Here is a 13,547-nt window from a genome sequence, read left to right on the forward strand (position 1 = left end):
CACTTTCCTCCACGCAGGGGCCATCACACCTGCTAGTGACCCAACAGCACTTACTGACCCCTCTCCAAGGGCCAGGGAAATAAGGACCCTCTTCAGGCTCCCAGCCTGAGGGGCAGACAGGCGAATGAACAGGCAGAAACAGAAGAGTCAGGTGAGGGTTGGCTGCCCAGCTGGGCTGGTGGGACGGTGCACAGCTGATGTCTGGCTGCATTTTGAGGGATAAGTGGGAATTTGAGAAGAAAGGGAGTGGCATTCCAGGTAAAGGAGGTGAGAACCAGGGAACCCCAGACCTTTGTGAGGGACGGGAGACCCACTGAGCCCTGTTTGCTCATGGGGCACGCACTCTAGCAAGGGGGTCTGCTGTTCCGGAAGTGGGCGAGATCATGAGTTTGCCTCTTACCCTGTGGGTACCTCTGATTGTTCTGTGCTACTTCCCTCATGCATGACTTGTACATACACTTTCCTTGACCAGGACACACTTCTACTCTCTGATGGTGAACTCCTACCCATCCCTCTAAGGCCCCATCCAGCTCAGCCATTACCTCCTTCTTCCGTCCTGTGCCCCACAGCCTGCTGAGAACAACTCCATTAGAGCATTTGTCACCGTGGGCTGTGCTCGCCTATGTGTACAGCCTGCCTTCTCCACTGTATCTGTGCCCTCCATAATCCCTGGTTCAAGAGATGTTTGCAGAGGGGCTGAGCAAGTGAGTGGATGAACAAAGAATGCAGTGGGTACACAAGTAGCTAAGAATAAAGGGGGGACCAGAAGACAGGGAACACGTTACAGTCTCTCCGTAGGCGGCAAGCCTTTCCTTTATCGGAGGAAAGGTTTGCAGGCTGAGGGTTCTTATTCCGCCTCCCTGTGGTTGAGGTTATGCAGCTAGTTAGCAGAAGATGACTTAACCAGCCCGTGGGCTCTTAGCTGTAACGTTTTCCTCTCCATCTCTAGGGCTGCCGGTGGAAAGAAGCAACTGCATACAGAGATAAAGAGTTGGGACTCTAGTGAGAGAGAGAGGGAAGCAGCCAATGGCATTGACAGGATTTATGTGCCAGAAGGGAGAGTCAAGATGTGCAAGGTGGGAGAGACACCCTTTCTGTTCACATGATGCTAACGGCTGAAATTAATTTTTCAGAAGCCAGAAAAATTGGCAGAGGCATTTGGAAGGTGAACAGATTCCAGTTCAAAAAGTAAGAAATAAAAAATGATTCAATAAGAAGAAAGATGAAGAGGGGGAGACCTCGCCCCATTTCAGATGTCAGCATCATGGGGTTTATTACAAAGGGAGCAAAGAAAAACCATCTGAGAGATCATGGGAAAAGAAGTCTTAGAATGACAAAGCATGTGTGGAGTATTTGATGCAAAATTAATATATAACCGTTTATGATGAGAATGAAATCACAATGATATGTACGTTGTGTGGATAACTTTATGGAAAGCTCAAAAAATAATAAGATAATGGGCATGGAAACATCATGTAAAGAGGCCACTGAGGTGGAGGAATCGTAAGCTAAATTATGTCTCCCTTTTGATATACAAGCCTATTTCTAGTGTGTGCTTTTGCCCGTATTGTAAACTCTGGAAGACAAGAAAGGGTTTCCTCATGCCAGCTTCTGACTATCCGGCATTGTACCAGGCACTGGAGAACAACATGAAATAAACTGAGGCACAAATACAATGACTTTCATAATAAAGTATCATTTAATAGTGTTGACCTGGAAGGAATGTAAAATTATCTTTACAAATCAGGTGCATTTAGGCAGACGAAAGACAGCGCAATAGGCCCACTGTGGTCCGATTTGGCAAAGAGTCCAGAGGCACTGAAGCTGATTCAGTGAGAACAAGGCACCTCTTGTAGAAGAAAGAAAACTGTCTAAGAATAACCTGATCTTTGTCTGCCACTTACCTGTGACCATAGCTACATGCCTTAAACTCTATTGACAAATAGATGTGCTTTATATAGACATCTATGGAATTCTCTCTAACTGTAAATGTAATACATCTTGTTAAATTACAAACAATACAATTTAAAAACCTGTAATTTCATTGAGTGCACATAATTACTTTTTTTTTTTTTTTTTTTTACGGTACGCGGGCCTCTCACTGCTGTGGCCTCTCCCGTTGCGGAGCACAGGCTCCGGACGCGCAGGCTCAGCGGCCATGGCTCACGGGCCCAGCCGCTGAGCGGCATGTGGGATCCTCCCGGACCGGGGAACGAACCCATGTCCCCTGCATCGGCAGGCGGACTCTCAACCACTGTGCCACCAGGGAAGCCCCACATAATTACTTTTAACGTTTCGGTATGTTTTCTTCTAGTCCTTATTACACGTACCAACTTTTGGTTTTCTTCATGAAATTAGTATAACACCAGACATAGTTTTTATTCTGCTTTTACTAATAATTTTTTTAACATCTTTATTAGGGAATAATTGCTTTACAATGGTGTATTAGTTTCTGCTTTATAACAAAGTGAATCAGCTATACATACACATATATCCCCATATCCCCTCCCTCTTGAGTCTCCCTCTCACCCTCCCTATCCCACCCCTCTAGGTGGTCACAAAGCACCAAGCTGACCTCCCTGTGCTATGCACCTGCTTCCCACTAGCTATCTATTTTACGTTTGGTAGTGTATATATGTCCATGCCATTCTCTTACTTCATCACAGCTTACCCTTCCCCCTCCCCATGTCCTCAAGTCCATTCTCTACATCTGCACCTTTATTCTTGTCCTGTCCTTAGGTTCTTCAGAACCTTTTTTTTTTTAGATTGCATATATATGTGTTAGCATATGGTATTTGTTTTTCTCTTCCTGACTTACTTCACTCTGTATGACAGACTCTAGGTCCATCCACCTCACTACAAATAATTCAATTTCATTCCTTTTTATAGCTGAGTAATATTCCATTGTATATATGTGCCACATCTTCTTTATCCATTCATCTGTCGATGGACACTTAGGTGGCTTCCATTTATTCTGCTTTTAAAACTTATTTCATTTTGAGCATCATTAAACGTCATTTGAAAACACTCTCCTAATCCTGTGTAACACTCCTTCTCATGGATGCACTGGTTAGTCAACAGATGGCTAGTAATCGTTCATTATGTGCAAGGTCCTCAGATCAGCCCTAGAGCTGCAGCTGGGAGCAAGGAGATGCGGAAGGATGGAGAGAGAAGGAAATACAGCATTAGGAACACGGATACACGTGTGCCATGACGGCAGCCGTTTGGTTTATCTGTTGTTTCTGACATTGTAACCAACCACCAGGGGCCTGCGTGGCAGGCGTCAGAGCCTGAGCCTGGACTGAGATTCAGATTCAGGTGGGCAAGCCTGCTGACCAGGTGGGCAAGGGCCCCAGAGCAGTTTTCTGGAGGAGATCAGGGTGGAGGATGAGAGGGAGGAAGAAGTTTTCCCTGTTGCATTTCTGGGAATGGAGTCCACGGGGCTGGGAAGGATGCCCGTCTGCCTGACCCCATCAACTTGACCCTGACCTCCAAGAAGAGAAAGGCAGTGGTCAAAAGAGAAAAGTGTTTCCAGGAGGGCTTCCAGGAGATGCCAGACACAGAGGGGCCACCAGAGTCAGATGCCACTGTGCCCCTCAGGGTCAGAGCTGGAAGCCCATGGAGACCGTAAGCCTGGTGTGGATGACGCATCGGCAGGTGAGGCCCAAGAGTGGCGAGCAGAGCTCCAGACGCCCCTTGAGCACAGGAGACGGTGAAGGCTTTATGGTCTCCATGGTAACTGTAACTGTGGCTCTTACTTGCTTTTGTGCAGGTTTTCCGGGGTCTTTAAGGAATAGTTGCTGGTGGAAGGTGCTTTCCACAGGGCTGGAAGCTGTGTGTCAGCAGATGGAGCAGAGAGTTCCTCCTGATGGGGTGGCCAAGAGACCTAAAGGAAGTGGGTACCTGAGAAGGGGGATTACTGGATCCACAGGTGTGCAGTTAATCAGGGCTCTGACCACACAAGCAAGCGAGATCTCCAGGTGGGCAGCAGTGACCTGCCCCTCGCAGCAAAGTGGGACAGTGCCCATCCCCCCTGCAAGCACGCTGAGAACTTATCTTTGCCAATTTGATAAGTTTAAACAGCACGTCCTATTAATTTTCGTTTTTGTATACCAAAAAAATGGATTTGTTTACATATTGATAAATTTCTATTTTCTTCCTCAGTTAAATATCTGTTTATGTCTCTTTAAAAAAAAAAGGAATAAAAATGTTTTCTCTGCGGACTGCTATCTACAGAGTTAGGATGTTAACTCTTTCCTTTTTTTTTGACTTATAAACAGAAATTTATTGCTCATCGTTCTGGAGACTGGGAAGTCCAAGATCAAGGCCCCAGCAGACTGGTTGTCTGGTGAAGGCCTGCTTCCTGGTTCATAGACAGCCGTCCCCTAGCTGTGTCCTCACATGGTGAAAGGGATGAGCGAGCTCTCTGGGGTCTCTCTTCTAAGGGCACTGATCTCATTTATGAGGTGTTAGGATTAACACCTTAACGTTCAGCCTACAGCCCCGGCCTAGCACGGTAATGGAACAATAAAGGATGACTATTTGAACGTGAATTCAACTGAAATTCAAGTAAAGCAAAACCCAAAACCATATACTTACTCTACAGCTTAAGAAAAACTGTTCACGGTCATCTCCTCTACTGGAGGGAATTAAAGTGGGCCTGTTAAGTTGCCTGACAGGAACACTAAATGTCTAAATTGGGAATCGACTATATTCTATCTAGGTTAACCCTCTCTGTTAACAGGGGAAAACAGAGGTCTAGGGAGTTGGAGAAACTTGCCCAGAGACAGACAACTACTTTTGGGCTGGGCCAAGTGTAAGAGCGGGTTCCTTTCATTAACACCAACATCTTTTCATTTATGTGGCCTTTCACAGTTTGCCAAGCACCTCCTGAGCTCCGTGACCTCATTTATTGTACTATATCCATGAGCTTACACAGGTGGCTTTTGGGGGATTTTTTGCATCCTCAGACCAGTGTTGCAATAGTTTATTCTTAAATTTAAAAAATATATATGTACACACACGTGTAACTCTGTGTGTACATCTGTATGCACACATGGAAGACACAGCACCACATCTCCCTGTGTCACCCCATGCGGGCCACACCCTGGCAGTCACAAAGCACAAAGAGAAAATGGTCTTTGGTTTGAGAATTCCCGAGTTGCCACTGATGCTTCAATACCAAAGGGCTTAGAAGTGTTTACACTTTCAAGGGGAGTAGGAACGTTTTAGGTTTCCCTTTAATGAGTCTCATTTTGAGACAGGATGGCAAGGTTGGCCAGACGCTCTTCAGGCCGTTTTTGTAGTAAGTCTTTCAAAGAATGAATAGTGAAGCCAATTCATTTCTCCTCCTGGAATTTGTCCTTCTTCTTTTTCTTTGTCATGAGGTTATATATAAAGGTATGGGCATACAGACATTACGAAAGATAAGGGCTATCACGTGAGGGAGGAAATCAGACAATAAATCCAAAGAAAGCTATGGAAATTAAAAGTCTGAACCCAGCGGCAGGGCGGGAGGTGACACAGTCTTTTCACAGAGCCGTTACACACCACGCAACTGTCCTCAAAAGCATGAATGGAAAAAGCTAGCCATTCAGCTGCAGAACAAAGCTGGGGTCTTTGTTTAATGTCTTTAGCATTAGTCTGGGCAGCAAGTACCTTTTCCAGGGTAGGCCAGAGAAGATAAGTCCAGTTTGGGATTTCTGTGGGTTGTTTTTTTTTTTTAAGTTTTAATTTATTTATTTTTGACTGTGTTGGGTATTCGTTGCTGTGTGTGGGCTTTCTCTAGTTGCATCAAGCAGGGGTTACTCTTCGTTGCGGTGCGCTGACTTCTCATTGCGGTGGCTTCCCTTGTTGTGGAGCATGGGCTCTAGGTGCTTCAGTAGTGTGGCTCACGGGCTTCAGTAGTTGTGGCTCATGGGCTCTAGAGCGCAGGCTCAGTAGTTATGCACATGGGCTTAACTGCTCCACGGCATGTGGGATCTTCCTGGACCAGGGCTCGAACCCGTGTACCCTGCATCGGCAGGTGGATTCTTAACTACTGTGCCACCGGGGAAGTCCCCAGTTCGGGTTTTAAGGCTTGAGTCAGCTCTGTGGCCAGCAGCTCGTGCAGGGACACACCATCGTGGGAGGACACCCAGTTTTTCCCAGGCCAGTTGTAACACTTGGGGCCGCCGGATGGTGAAGATACCCAGATTTGCTTGTTTGGGGTTTGCTTGTTGATCACGTACGTTCCTAGATCTCCGCGCAGTTTAATTGCTAAAACACCACTCCCAAAGGAGACATCATCGCCTTCAAATGTGTAAGGTTTGTCTGCAAGGTCTTCAAAAAACTCTGCTAAGGAGTCCAGCGTCTCCTCGGCCAGTCTTTCATAGGCGGTATTGTCCTGAGGGCCAGCGTCACCCAAAGCTCCCGTTGTCTTCAAGTTCATCCAGCAGACGCTCTGCTTTTTGACATTCAGGGTCTGGTTGAGGCAGCGGAAGTTCAGACTGGGCTGGCTGCGTGCGCGGGCCGCGGCGGTCCCGGAGTGCAGCCCCGGCAGCCGTACAGCGGGGGTCCTTCGTTGGCCGCGGGGCCCCGGCGCGGGCCTGGGCAGAGCTGGGCGGCGCCGAGCGAGCGGAGCAAGAGGCTGGCAGCCACGGGGCGTCCGAGCGTCCACGTGCTCAGAACGTTAACTCTTTAGTTTCATGTTTGTTGCAGATCTTGTCTTCATTTGTCATTTGCATCTAGGGTAATTCTGTACTAACAGCCCAACCTTATCAAAGAAAACAGGGGTTAAATCTTGAACAGAAATGTTGCTCTCATGTAGGAAGTTAATGGCTAACGGTGAAATTTATTTTATTAGTATTTCAAGATTTCTAGCACTGAAAGGATATAACAATATGAATAGCAAAGCACATCCACGTAGATTTTCTTCTACATGATGCTTTTGTTCCCAAAATTGTAAAAGAAATTCCTGTCACTGGAGAATTTCATTCTGCATCTTCTTTTATAGATGGTGCTCTCGTTCATTCTGTAAATTCCAGCCACTGAAACTCCAGTTCATCGTTCTACCAAATACAATTGTCACATAAGCCTAGAGGATTTTTTTTTCCTTTGAAGGGGGAACTACTTTATTCCCAAGTAACCAAATACACTTAGAGTGTCTAACAGAAATAAATGGTGCATTTTCTCTCAACCCTTAAAATGCTTTCAATTAAAAAACTTTTCCAGAGAGAGAGGAAAATTGCCAATGCTGAGATTTAGGTACTAATCGTATTCATTTTGAAATGTGATAGATATTAGGTATTGTGGCAGGTTATGAGATAATATTCATCTCTCTTGTAAAACATATATTCCCATGAGGTAGATGGAAAGTATTCGGTGTTTCGGCCAGTATAAAGTGTATTTCATTTCCAGGAGGCTTTTCTCATCAGGACTTTTGGGAAGACCCTGAAAATGAGGATCTGTGTCCTTTAGTGTTTGTGACCTGCTCACGTGGTAATTCTGGCGATTATCACCCTCATCCCATGACTGGGGCAAGGACACGTCTCCACGTCATTGGGCTCCTTCTTGGAATGTCCCACCGCACAGAATTACGTATTCAGTTTCACCCCCCGCCCCAGCGAAACGAGGAGTGTCCACAAGCCCTCCCACTTGCCTGCTGAGATATCTAGACCTGATTTGTGCTACCACACAAATCCATCGCTTTTCTAGGAAGCCTTTTAAGATCTCAGCGTTCATCCCCAAATGCTAAAGCTAGTCATGAGATGTCACTTTCTAAAAGTGAACATTTGGGGGAAATGAGACGGTGGTCATGTTTCCAAGCAGGGTCCAGGATTTGCCTTTACGTCTCAGCGCATCTCAGAATGAATGTCCCTCATGTCACTCATCCTGTTAGCAGGTCACTGTGGTCCTGAAAGAGAGGACAGGGATGGAATTGGGGCAACCCTCTGCGTTGTGAGGGGAGGGACACATGCAGCCCGTCACCCCCCTAAGTGGCCCCGGTTTCATCCTGAATGTGTTGGCACGGCCTTGGGGGAGCTCCTTCCTCTGTAGTCATGGCACCTGGGTGCACAGTCTTTGCCCCGGGGCTGCCGAAACCAGACCTGAGCCCTCATCTATCACCACGTAATTCTGAGAAAGGAAAGCACCTAAGGACATGTGAGTGTGTGACTCACTTTTAACCAGGGCGGAAAGGGCTGCGGGCAAACGATGACACTCCTGTAGCTCCTCCCTCTAAGTCTTCCAGTAGAAAAGAACCATCAGTACAGTAGCCAGGGCATGGAAGCAACCTAAGTGTCCATCTGCAGATGAATGGATAAAGAAGATGTGGTCCATATATACAATGGAATATTACTCAGCCATAAAAAATGAAATGATGCCATCTGCAGCAACATGGATAGACCTAGAGATTATCATAGTAAATGAAGTAAGTCAGACAGAGAAAGACAAATACCATGTGATATCACTTACATGTGGAATTTAAAATATGATACAAATGAACTTACTTATAAAAAGAAACAGATTCACAGACATAGAAAACAAACTTACAGGAGTTCCCTGCTGGTCTAGTTGTTAGGATTCCATGGGCTGGGTTCAATCCCTGGTCGGGGACCTGGGATCCCACAAGCTGTGCAGTGCGGCCAAAAAAAAAAAAGAAAAGAAAAAGAAAACAAACTTGTGGTTACCAAAGGGGAAAGTGTGGGGAGGAATAAGTTAGGAGTTTGGGATTAACAGATACACACTACTACATATAAAGTAGATAAACAGCAAAGTCCTACCCCATAGCACTATGTTCAATATCTTGTAATAACTATAATGGAAAAGAATCTGAAAAAGAATAGGTATATATAGAGTCACTTTGCTGTACACCTTAAACATTGTAAATCAACTCTACTTCAATAAAAATAAAATAGAATAGAATAAAATTAAATTAAGTTAAATTACATTTTAAAAAAAGAACCATCAGACAAGGAGTTTTTAGAACTCAGGTACGAACTGTGTCCACACCTGTGAATCGATGTGCCCTTTGCTTCGAGAAATTGGACCAATTCGGGGATTCATTAGAACAACAGTGGAGGGCATGATTGTGGCTTTGTGGCTGACCTGTCAGCAGGGTCCCCCAGACCCATGCCTGTGGGCACAGCCCTGGTTGTAGGCTGGACTGAAAGCAACAGGTGTGTCACGGGTTGTGACCCTAGGGATCTAGTGTTGCTACCCTGTTATGGCGACAGTCATGAGCACATCAGTGTCATTCCTTCTAAAGAGTTGATTCTCTGCTGGGAAAATATATACTCAGATCTCTTTCTGGATCCCCGACCGTATTTCTTTCCACCACCCCTAAAACACCTACTTTGTTCTTCATCCTCTTTGTCATTCAAACTCCAGTATCAAACCCACCAGCAAATCCTGTGGGCTTCGAGCTGAAACATTTTTCAAATCTGCTCATTGGCCCTCAGCCTCCACTCTCTGCACTTCCCTCGGTCATGGAACAGGGAACATTTCTGGGCATGTGACGATTACATCTCCCAACCTGCCTTGCAGCCGGCCGTGGCCACCTCAACGTAGGCAGATGTAGTATGAACCCCCGGGCTTCCGGTTCTGTGATGACAACAGTGGGTCAAACTGGACCACCCTCACCCGGTAGTCACTTCTGCCACCATCCAGAACACACCCCAGTTGCCACTTGTCTACAAACGAACAATCGAACAAATGTCTGTTTGCACTTCCCACACCTTTGTCCTCTCAGAGGAGGAGCCACCCTTTCTCCTGTTCAGGCTAACCCTTCGCCGTGCTCCTGATTCTATCCTCTCTTTATCCATCTTAGATGCTGTGCCATGAATTATTTCCTGGACTCTTCATTTTTTCCTCCCTCCTGCCTGTTTTCTTAAAGTCTTTGCACCTGGGACATTCAGCCATTCTTTAAAACCCTCCCTCTGCCTTGTCATCTTTGCTCGGATTCATCTTAACCCTTCCCTTCACAAAACCAAGCGACTTGGAATCCTTCCCCATCAACTATTCATTGTTATTTCTTTTGGAAAATAATACCATTTATTGTTTTCCTTTTTCTAAATACAAAAATAATACACATTCACTGCAGAATATTTGGAAGATCTAGGCAAGCATACAGAGGAAATAAAAATCGCATGTAATCCTACGACTTGGCAATAACTCATCATTCACGTGCATTTTTTTCATATGTGCACTTAAAAAAAGGAAAACTAGGATCACACTTTTCTATTCTGCTGTTTCTCCTTAACGGTAAATCATGAACCTCTTCCCATGTCAAAAACATGATTTTTAAATGGCCTTTTGGTATCCCACTTTCTGGACATGCCAAAAGGTACGTGGTCCTATCCTCACTGGTGCTCAGTCCAGGGGTTTAGATTTTCTTGTTCTGTGAGAGCTTCTTGGACCACCAGCTCTCATGTACGTTCTTTACTGATGTGGAATTAACACAGATTCAAAACACTGCACCAAGTGACACGCACATATCTGGAGGCTCTTGAAGCATAACTGTTGAATTGTTTCCAAAGATGGTTGAATCGACATGTACTACAAAGAGCAGTGTGGGAGAGGATCCATGTGCCCCTATTCTTGCTAATTCACAGCCAACCCAATGAGCGAAAATGTTTGCATTTTAGTTTGAGGCCAACTATGTGACTGCATTTGCCTTTGCCATTGCTGCGTCTCCCTTTACGAAAACAGTCTGTCCTGTTGTGTTTTCTCACCTTCCATCTAACCTGTTTCTAGTGTCCTTATTTGCTCATTAAAAGAAAAAACTCTTTATGCGTCATTACTATTAATTCTAGTTCGTCAGGAATACCTTTGCCAGCTTCTCATTTGTCTTTCCATTTCTTGTTTATGGAAGTGATTTTAAAAAATATGGATGGGGGGCTTCCCTGGTGGCGCAGTGGTTGAGAGTCCGCCTGCCGATGCAGGGGACGCGGGTTCGTGCCCTGGTCCGGGAGGATCCCACATGCCGCGGAGCGGCTGGGCCCGTGAGCCATGGCCGCTGAGCCTGCGCGTCTGGAGCCTGTGCTCCGCAACGGGAGAGGCCACAGCAGTGAGAGGCCCGCGTACCGCAAAAAAAAAAAAAAAAAAAAAAATATGGATGGAATCAAACCTATCAATATTTTTTCTGCTTCTTTTGGCCTTCCGCTTCCCCCAGTCGTTCCCCTACCGCCTGCACTCAATCTTCTCTCCCTACACGTTGCTAGACTCTTCTCCAAGCCGACAGCAGCTGGCAGCCCCAGCTGTGCCCCCTAAAAAGCATCTTTGCTGCTCTTTGCCTGTTGTCTGGCTGAGGAACTGTGCTCTCTTGGGTTTCCCCCTGCATCTCAGGTCATATTTTTAAAAGTTTATTTATGTATGTGTTTCTTTGTTTTTAATAGGTAATAGAGAGGTTTTAGGTTCTCGGCAAAATTACGAGAAAGGCACAGAGATTTCCCATGCCCCTCTGCTCCCCACGCAGGCACAACCTTCACTATCAATGTCATTATCAATGTCGAGGGAGCCGCACTGAGGCGTCATGGTCAGATCGTCTTTGTCTGCCTTCTCTGTGTCTGCCCTTGCCTCTCACACCGGTGTCCCTGGGGTCTGGTTTTGGTTGTCTTCGCTCCCCATCCTGCCGCCTCTCTCAGGGCACGTGCCCCTCCCAGGAGTGATGCGCTGGTGCTTTCAGCACCACATCTTCAGTTCAGCCCCTCGCTTGGCCTCCACACCTGTACTGTCAGCAGCTCACTGTGTCCCTTCAGAAAGACGTCCCAAAGCCATCCTCACACACCCTATTTCTCTTCCTCATTCTCTTCTTTGGTGCAAATCCCTGTCTTCTGCTCCATTCCCTAAACTGGAAATGCTAGAGTCTTCCTTCACATCCCACATGTAATCACTGAGCATATCCTGCTGATTCTCCTTGTAATTTCTTAGATCATACTCCCCTCCCCTCCCACCACACTGGCATAATTCAGACCTGTTTTTACCTTAACTTTGCAATAAACAGATCGATTTCACAGTTAAGAGTTCAGGGTATCTAGCAAACAGATACATCATTTGTAGAACAGAAGTGATCTGAGCGCTTGTATGGTTGCTTTGAGGATTAACTAAGATGAAAGAGGTAAAGTACTTAGCGTGGTTCCTGGTAGATAGGAAGGGTCCAGTAGATGTCAGCTCTTATAATTAATTATCACACAGCTTCTGAGTCACACATCCACAGGCCGATTGCCACATTGCTGCCATAATTCTCTTCCTAAAATGCAAACCAGATCCCCGTCTCCCTGAATGTGTCAGTGGTAAAGGCTAAACACCTTAATATAGCACAAGACTGTCCACGAGGAGCCCTGCTTACACCTCTGGCCCTGTGTCTCCTGATCTTCACCCCATGTTTCAGCCTTGCTGAATGTAAGGGTCAGCTATTGCCTTAATAATGTCACGTAACGACCATCCCCAGGTGCCCGGGTCTGCAGGATGAGTCTGATTTGGCTCCAGTGGGTTAAGATGGGCTTAGCCGGCATGTGGGCTGCAGACTGTAGTTGGGGTTTAAGTCTGCTCCATTTGTGTGTGTTCTGGGGCCCAGACTGAAGGCACCGTCACCGCGTGGCACCTGCTCCTTTCATGGCTGATACTTATTGACCAGAGCAAGTCACAGGACCAAACCCAGCGTCCATGATGTGGGGAAGTACACTGTGCCTGCAGAGGGGGAGGGAAGGGGGGATGGCTGCCAGCAGTAACCCAGTCTGCAGCACTGGGTTGCTGCCCCCCACCTCCCCAGGAGCCCTGCTGCTTTACACTCCTTGCCTTTGCCCTTCAGCTCTTTTGTGAGATGGCCTCACCATGCCCCCCTCAACTTTCTTCCACTTAACCAACGTGCATCGTCCTTGTGGGGCTCAGCTCAGCTGTCACCTCCTCAAGAAAGCCTTTCCACCTGCCCCTGTAGATCTGGCCTCAGTCTCCTCTGGACGCTCCTATTCACCTGAGCATCGCAGATCTGTGGTCGAGGTTTGTCTCCTCCCTTCTGTGCCTGACGTCAGATCCTTAGACCTTACTGCTGTGGCTGAATGGTGAATAGCTGAAGTCAGTCTCATAAACCCCTCTCTCATTCAACCCGTGTGTTGTGGGCTCCTGGCAAGTCATCCCTTTTCTCTAATAAAAATGTCTGAAAATAAAGAACACCAGGAGGTACTGCAAACCAGATACTCTTCTGGGTACTGGGATCGCGCACTGGATATTCTCAGGTAACATCTGGTCACGTCTTGTTACTTAAAGACGGACTCTGGATTGTGCCGGCCAGGCCAAAGTTTACACAGGGAGCAATTTTCTAGTTGACAATTTCAAACCTGGGTCCAAAGGATAAACACTGCTCATATGCCCATGGGGCCACAGGTAATCAGCCAGGTGGGTGGGGCTCTGTGCTGCGTGCCCATGGGGGTGTGTGCGCCCCCAAGAGCACGCTCTGTTCTTTACAACTAAACTCAAAGCTCTTCCCACGAACCCCTGGGTCTGCTCGCCTTTCCCCTGATACCATGTGTGGGAACCTCACCAAGCCCAGGAGAGAGCAGGGTCTGATC

General features: G+C 46.7%; 1 pseudogene across 1 annotated transcript; it reads right to left on the reverse strand.

Moving 5' to 3' along the window:
* Positions 1–6,037: 6,037 nt before the first annotated feature.
* Positions 6,038–11,514, reverse strand: LOC307196961 (frataxin, mitochondrial-like; annotated as a pseudogene). The gene is made up of 2 exons: positions 11,411–11,514; positions 6,038–6,676 (listed from the first exon to the last, which is right to left on the reverse strand). The product of its transcript is annotated as a frataxin, mitochondrial-like (transcript).
* Between the last annotated feature and the right edge of the window lie 2,033 nt (positions 11,515–13,547).

Source organism: Stenella coeruleoalba, assembly GCF_951394435.1.
Source record: "Stenella coeruleoalba genome assembly, chromosome: 14".
In the NCBI taxonomy this organism is placed as follows: Eukaryota; Metazoa; Chordata; class Mammalia; order Artiodactyla; family Delphinidae; genus Stenella; species Stenella coeruleoalba.